The 8075-nt window shown below is 40.0% G+C and overlaps 1 long non-coding RNA gene across 1 annotated transcript in view; it reads left to right on the plus strand.

Annotated features, from left to right (window-relative positions):
• LOC309655793 overlaps window positions 1-8075 on the plus strand; it is an 83214-nt gene that overhangs the window by 51059 nt on the left and 24080 nt on the right. The window lies entirely within an intron of this gene.

Below are 8075 nucleotides of genomic sequence, written 5' to 3' on the forward strand. Positions count from 1 at the left end.
ATTAATATAAAGTGTCATAATATCAGTTCACAGGAGTCTCTAAAGAAATAAATTGAACAAAAACAAAACGTTTTTAATTGGAAAGCGAATGTCTGAAATGTATGGGCCCTTAGGGGAAATCCTAAATTCATCAAATTACTCAGTCAGCCAATATGATTATAAATCTCCAACCTGCCAGGTGCAGTACTGGGAAGTGAAGGTAGAGTGGTGATTGAGAGAGACGAAGAGCCCAGCCCCTTAAAGCTTACAATTGACTGGAGAAGGTTTGAAACAAATACGCACTGACAGATATTAAAATTACAAATTCTCTTAAATGCTATGAAGGAAAGAAGGTCTTCCATTCTTGCATCCCATCTTTGATAAAAATAAATAATAAAAATATATTGCAGCTTCAATTGCAATAATAAAATACCATAGACTGGGTGGCTTAAACAACAAAAATCTATTTGTTCACGGTTTTGGAGGCTGGAAGTCTGAGATCAGGGTGCCAGCATGGTTAGGTTCTGGCCTCCTTTTTGGTGTGTGTTCTTATGACCTTTCTTTGGTGCCTGTGTGCAAAGAGAAAGAGCTCTGGCTCTTTTCCTCTTCTTATAAGGGCACCAGCCTTATCAGATTAGGGACACACCCTTATGACCTCATTAACTTTATGACCTCCCCACAGGCCCTTTCTTCAAGGATGAACCACCCCCCCCCCCCCCCCCCCCCCCCCCCCCCGCCCCTTGAGGGTTAGGCCTTCAACATATGGATTGTGGGTGGAGGGAACACAAACATTCATTCCATAACTCTCTCCTTCAGATTATTCCCCCCAAGGAGCCACTGGAGTGTTCCTTTTATAATGCAAGGCAGATCTTATCACCCTCCATTCAAAAGCTTCTGAGGCCTTTCCATTTCAGTCAAAGTAAAAGCCAAAGAATGCACTGTGACACCCAAGGCTCTACTCTGCCTGACCCTATGGTTACTTCTCCAGCCTCATCTCTTAAACTGTCCCCCACCTCAGTTCACTTTCACCAGTTCAGCTCTTTGCCTTCTTCAGACAATTCAGGCACTGTCCTGCCTCAGGGCCTTTGCCTCTGATGCTCTTTCAGCCTGGAACACTCTTTCCTTGGAGGGTAGTAAGGCTTACCCCCGACCCCGGCTGTCCTTTCTCGCATGTCACCTTCTAAGTAAAACTTTCTCCAGCCTATATCTAAAAGAAAACTAAGTATCTAAATGTTTACTTATTTATTTTGCTCATTTTCTGCTCCTCTGACTAAAATGTTAGCTTCACGAAGGCACAGATTTTTTGTCTGTTTTGTTTACCGTTGTAACCACGGTCCTTAAAACAGTTTTTGGCACATACTAGTACACAAAATAATTTTGTTAAATGAATGAAGAAATAAACAAGGTGTTCTGATAGGGAGGAGTAGGTGAGATCTGCCTAGGTTAATAAAGAAAGGCCTGTCTCAAAGTTCAGACCTGAAAAATAAGATGCCATTCATGGGAAGAGTCAGAGGGAGGGCAGTCATCTGGAAGGGGGGATTAAAAGGGGAAAGATGTGTTCCAGGAAGAGGGAAAAGTTTGTGCTCTGATTTGGGAAATGGTTTGGCATGGCTCAGGAAGTTAGAGGTGGTGAATACAGTTGCCACTTGGTATCCATGGGGGACTGGTTCCAGGATCCCCCCTTTGGATACTGAAATCTATGGGTGCTCAAGTCCCTTATATAAAATGACATAGTGTTTGTATGTAACCTACGCACATCCTCCCGCATACCTTAAATCATCTCTAGATGACACATAACACCTATTACTATGTAAATGCTATGTAAATAGTTGCCTGTGCAGGGCAAATTCAAATTTTGCTTTTTGGAACTTTCCTTTTTGTTTTTTTTGACTACTGTATTTTCCATCGCAGTTGGTTGAATCGGCAGATGCGGAACCCATGGATATGGAGGGCTGACCGTGTTATTGGAACATATGAGAGAAGGGATAAAGGGCTGGAAATGACATTGCAGAGGTTGGCAGGGGCTGCTTATAGTGTCTTGTAGGCCATGCTAAGGAATTAGCATTTTTTTTCTTCATGTAATGGGATTCCATTAAAAGTCTTAAGTAGGACGGGAGTATTATCTGATATGGTATTTGTAAAAATAACCCTGGTCTATATGAAGAGAAAGAATTGGGGTAGGCAAGAATGGTGGCAGAGAAAGTATTACAGTCATCCAGGTAAGAGATGATGATAACTTGGACTGATGTTACCCTCCCCTGTCTTTATTTCCTGGTGCCGATTTTCTAGCTGGTTCCTGTTAAGGGCATATAGCTGTAAGAGGGGCAGAAATCCCTCTGGACCAGTCACCACTCCTTGGGTGCACCACTAGGATATTTGAAGCTTAATGACAAATGTAGAGTTCTACAGTCTTTATCTTACTGCAAATACTGTTCCCAGGTATTAAGATACCGTAATGGGATCTGAGGGTGAGGATGATTTTTGAATTGGCACTCATGGCATGACATGGGTTCTACCTGTGCTGCATGATTTTCTGGAATACTGGTTATGTGAGTCGAGAAGAACCAATCAGAAACCCATTTTCTCCATTTGCCAAGTGGGGATGCTCCTTGTTTTTAAGCATCATAGTCTCCTCTGAATTAAGAGACAGAAGAGAGGGTGAATGAATCAGCAGGGGCAGCCCTAGAGACGAAAGGTGATAAGCAACATTAAAAGTATTCCAAGGACTAAGAACTTTTCAACTGAGGCTCTCAAAGAAATTTACCAGTTCTCCATTCCTGATCATGACTGTTTCAGCCCAGGAGAGAGGTAGTTTGCAACCTTAAAGATCCCAGGAGTAAGAAAGTTGAGTTCCCCTAAGTTCTTGGCCTGTTTTCCAAATTTTAATAAATATGTAATCCAATCTGCCTACTCTAGGACAGAAACTAGCATTTTATTTGGATGCAATACAGTGTACAATTGCAATAGTTTAAAAAGTTTCAGTTAGACAGGAGTTACTGAATCCTGCTATTGTACAGAAAATAGAAAATGGATGCTACTGCTGAATCTTAACATCTAGAAATAATCAATCCACGGGCAAGAAATCAAAATGGGGAGCTGATTAACCAGCTCATGCACAAATATAAGAATATGTGTGAGAAAAATTCCTAAAGGCAGTAACTTGGTGTATGACAACACTGACAAAACCTACTGGTACACAGGCAGGTGCACAGGCCTGGGCCCAGAACACAATCTGAAGGGAAGATTCTGTATTCCCATGTTGCTTGCTGTCTTCAATAATTGTTGCACTTTCTTTCAATGGCTGTCATGCTCAAGTTTATTTTTAAGCAAAGATTATTGAGAGAGGAATTGCTAGAAGTTTAGGTAGGAGGCTTTAGGGAGCTCTGACTATGCTTCACAGTTGTCCAGTTGCTACCTGTAGGTCTGCCCCATTGGCAGGAAGTTTGGAAAGTGGGTTGAAGGAGCCCTCAATAGCAATGCTGGTAGAAATGGGATTATTGCTGAGACCTCACGACAGGCAACATTTCCTTTGGGAATTATATGTTTGAGAATGTGGTCAATTTTTGCTCCACTTCCTCAGCCTGGCACATTGATCCTTGGTGTATTTGTGATTTAAGTAGAATTTGCCTATAGGGTACTGTGCCTCTGCCAGTACATTTCATGCTCTTGGTGCAGAGCCTCCCCAGGTACACAGCTATATTTCCACCAGTGGGAAAAATTTATTAACTACAAAGTAATATACAAATACTGCTATGACGGTGCCTGTAATAGGCAGGTGGAACTAGTGTGTCTTGTGGGGCATTTAACATGGTGGTTAAGAACTCTGGAGTCCACCCATCTGGGTTCCAATATCCAGTGCAACTCTTGCTACCTCTGTGACCTTTGCTGTTATTTGATTCCATGTACCTCAGTTTCCTCATCTGTAAATTGAAGATGATAATGGTAATTTCCATATAAGGAATACATATATCATAGAGTTGTATTAAATAAATAGTTTCATTTAAAGTACTTAGAAACATGCTGAGTACATAGTAAGCTCTCAGTAAATATCACTTCTTTATGATGTAGCACGGGGTATAACATGACCTGCATGAGGTCAGAGGCCCGGGTAACATCATGCCAGTGTGAAAGAGTATGTATTTACTGGAGCATGTGGTGACTTTGCTTTATAAGAATTTCAGAGAGCACATCCATAGTTTTACTTAAACAGCTACATGGGACTGAGGGATGGCCAGTGCATGGTGTTGACATTGTGAAACATTGTTAGTCTAAATTATTGCTACTTTAGTGCTGTTTTAAGACTTTTGTTCTAGTCAGGTGTCCCATTAAATGTGATGGGTTTTTGAAAATGTGCTGAGAAAAAAAGATCGAGTTGAGTTGCTACATGCCTTCTTGATACGCTCCTTACCCCCACCCTTAGGTCTCTGTGTGACCCAGCGCTCTGTGTGCCTGCTTCTCCATTGGGAAGTCCATTTAGTTGCTTGCTTGATTGATTTATTCATATATTCAGAAATTTTTGAATGTATTGATATAATAATAATAGTGTTCATTAAATGCGAACTCTGTGCCAAGCACCACAAAAAGCACTTAAAAGTCTATCTTACTTAATCCTCAGAAGAATATTTAAAGGAAGGAATGATTAGGCCCAATGTACAGATTAGGCTCAAAGAGGTGCAATATCTTACCCAAAGTCACGTGGCTTGTAATTGGCAGAATATGAACTCAAGCCCAAGACTGTGAAATCAAAGCACCATGTTAAACTGCTTCTGTGTTATCAGGCCCTGTGTCAGGGGTCAGTGAAACAAAAATAAGTAAGGAAAAGATCCCTATTTCAAGGAGGTCAGTTTAGGTCAGGAATAAGTTATGTATACAAAGAACGACAACACAGAGGGATAAATAAGTGTTAATGTAAGGTACCCAGAGTTTGCTCCAAATCTCTCCTTCCTCCATTATCAAATCTATCCTTCCTCTCTTTCATCGGAATTTGCCTGTGTCATGTTCCATTTGGTCAGGGCTGTAATCTCAGATAGGGAATTGGTGAATACTTGGTTGTGTGGTTACCATGTGTTAGAGTCCTATAGCCCAGGGAATTTTACAGAATGCTTCTGGAGGTGGCATCTTATCCGAAAGACTGACTTCGGTAGGCGTCTCAGGTATAAGGGAAGAGCTGTGAGATTTATAGTGGGATAGTCTTTGAGTCATTACATCAAGCCATGTAGGCTGTCATTTATTTGTGCAAAGGATGAGCCTTCTTCACCTCCATGTCCCACACCCTGCCCCAAGCCAAAGCTTTCCTACCTTTGCTTCTTCACCACCTTAGTTTACCTTTGAAGAAAGGGAAGACAAAAAGTTTCAACATTTCACAAAATTGGACAATTTACTTTTAGAGTCAAATCTGGCAATGTGACCAGGAAATCTTTTGAAAAAGAAAAGTTCTCGGTATTTCCTGCTTCTTTTCAGATAATGAATTCAGAAAGGATGATCTCCCCCAACAAGCTTAAAAAAAATGTTTACCTACCCTTCTGTTTTCCAATCCAAACTGGTATGATAGCATTCAGGAGGTCAACGTTTGAAAATGGGTTTTGAAAAAGAAAACCACCCACATTCAAAAAACTATTTTCCTTCCTAGTAAATGTAATTTTAAATTTCAAAGGCAGGATTTAGGTCAGTGGTTTGGGTCATTTTTTATTTTACCCAAACTGGGCTACCCTTCCCTTATTGTGCAATCCAGAGGAATCAGAAAGATGTCAGGTAATAAAAATCCAGCAAGGAAAGAAAAAGTTGGAATACATTCTGCCCAAAGTTGCATGCCCTTAAGTTCTGCTGACTTTAGCAGGATTTGTACATTAGTAACAAAGGGCAGAGTCTGGTGCGCTGATTTTATTATCATTGAAGAGGAGATTTTTCTGACTGTAAAATGGAAAAATATAATTTATGATTCAGACTTACAGGCTGAGCAAAAGATAGAAACTTACCTGCTTGTGGCTTTCAATACAAAATTATGCAGGTGGGGGGAGACCAGGAGCACCCACACAAAACTGAGAGGCACTCAGCTCCAAAAGGACCTTTCAGCTTCTGGAGCATCCAGGGCATATGGATATGCTCTCAGACAGGGTCTGCAAGTGAAGTTTGTTATGACATGGAAGCAAGATGAGGTGTGGCGGGCTGACTGGACAAGTGACCTTTTCAATCTGTCAATCTCAGTTAGCCTCATAAATCATTTCAGTGCAAGGCGAGAGCCAAGAAGACTACATTTCACCTCATACATAAAGCTTTAGCATGTAGTGCTGACACTTACTCTGGACTAATCACCTTTGGTGGATGATGAAAATATGGATGAGGTGTGAAAATGATGTTCCTTTGAAAACCCTTTGCCATTTTCCTTCTTTATTACCCCCAACCTGCTGTAATCATATTTGAACTTGTCCACTTTTCACTGCCTGCATTTACTTGACCTTTTGATTTCATATGAATGTGCTACTTTTCTGTACTAAAAGCTCTAGAGCTGTGGTCCTTTGGCTGATTGGTGACTACATTTCAAAGATGACTAAAGTGATTCCAGTCAATTGATCTATATATTTTTGGTGTTTGTGATGCTATTAATGTATAGATTCTCTAACAAGTTCAACTTTAATGAGCATGGTTCTTTGAATTATGCTAGCTTTCTCTTTATGTAACTCTTTCTTTTTAGAAGTTCATATGTTTATTCAACAAACATAACCCAATACTTGGTACATAGTAGACATTTAATTAATGTTTGCTGAATAGATGAATAGCTTCTTATTCATAGAAGATGTTATATTTGAACTGGATTTTGAAGGACAGGTGGAATTAAATAAGTTAATGAGGGGAGGGGGGAGTAAAGCCAGAGATGTAGGAAAGGTCAAGGCCTGTGTGCGGCATGGGCCCAATTAGGTAGGGAATCAACAAATATATGTTGAATAAATGAATGAATAATGGTTTTAAGCACTGAACAAATAGAAAGAGAAGTGAGTTATAGCCCCTTCTGGGAGCTTAGAGTCTAGTAAGGGAATTGGATCTGTATATAACTAATAATAAATCATTTAGTCATTAAACAAGTATTTACTGAGTGCCTACTGTATTTAGTCAGGGTTCTCCAGAAAAAGAGAAACAGTAGGATGTATCTCTATCTCTCTTTCTCTCTATAGTTAGCTAGCTATAGATATAGACATAGTTATATAGATATAAATATCTGTATCTCTATCCATATATAGAGAGAAATATCTATCTAGGTACATAGTTTAGAGATTTATTTTAAGTAATTGGCTAATAAGACTCCAGGGCCTGGAAAGTCTGAAACTGGCAGGGCAAGCCAGCAGGATGGAAACCTAGAGAAGAGTAGATGCTATAGCTCAAATGCAGTCTGAAGGCAGAATTCCCTCATCTTTGCGGGATCTCAGTTTTTTTCCTCTTAAGACCTGCAACTGATTGAATGAGGCCCACCCACATTATTGAGGGTCATCTGCTTTACTCAACATCTACTGATTAAATGTTAATCTCATCTAAAAGAATACCTTCACAGTGACACCTAGACTGGTTTTTGACCAAATATCTGATTACTGTGGCCTAGCTAAGTTGGCACCTGAAATTAGCCATCAACAGCTGCTGAGTGGTGGGCCTTGTTCTGAGTACTAAGCATGTAGCAGTGAATGAGGTAGATGAAAGTCCCTGTGATCATGGAGTTTGCAACACACAAATATGTAAAATTTACATTATAACATATGTTAAATATTATGGGGAGAAATAAGATAAAAAAAAAAAGGGAGAAGGGGAGCTACAATTCTTAAAAAGCGATCAGAGAAGGCCTCATTGAGAAGTTGCCATTTGAATCTAGACCTTAAAGAGGTAAGGAAGTGGCCATACAGATATCTGGGAGAGGAATAGTCCAGGAGAGGGAATGGCAAATGTAAACTTTAGGCAGGATGTAAAATATAATATAAGCAGAAATGTAACAGAGGCAAAACTTGCTGCTGGATTACTGTGGAAATAGAGGTTATTTACAACTGGAGCCTTCTTGGAATAGACCCCAGTATTTAGTACTTAGTAGATATTTAATTAATGTTTTCTGAATAAAT

The sequence above is a fragment of the Balaenoptera physalus genome (genome assembly GCF_965194825.1).
Source record: "Balaenoptera physalus genome assembly, chromosome: 2".
Taxonomy (NCBI): Eukaryota; Metazoa; Chordata; class Mammalia; order Artiodactyla; family Balaenopteridae; genus Balaenoptera; species Balaenoptera physalus.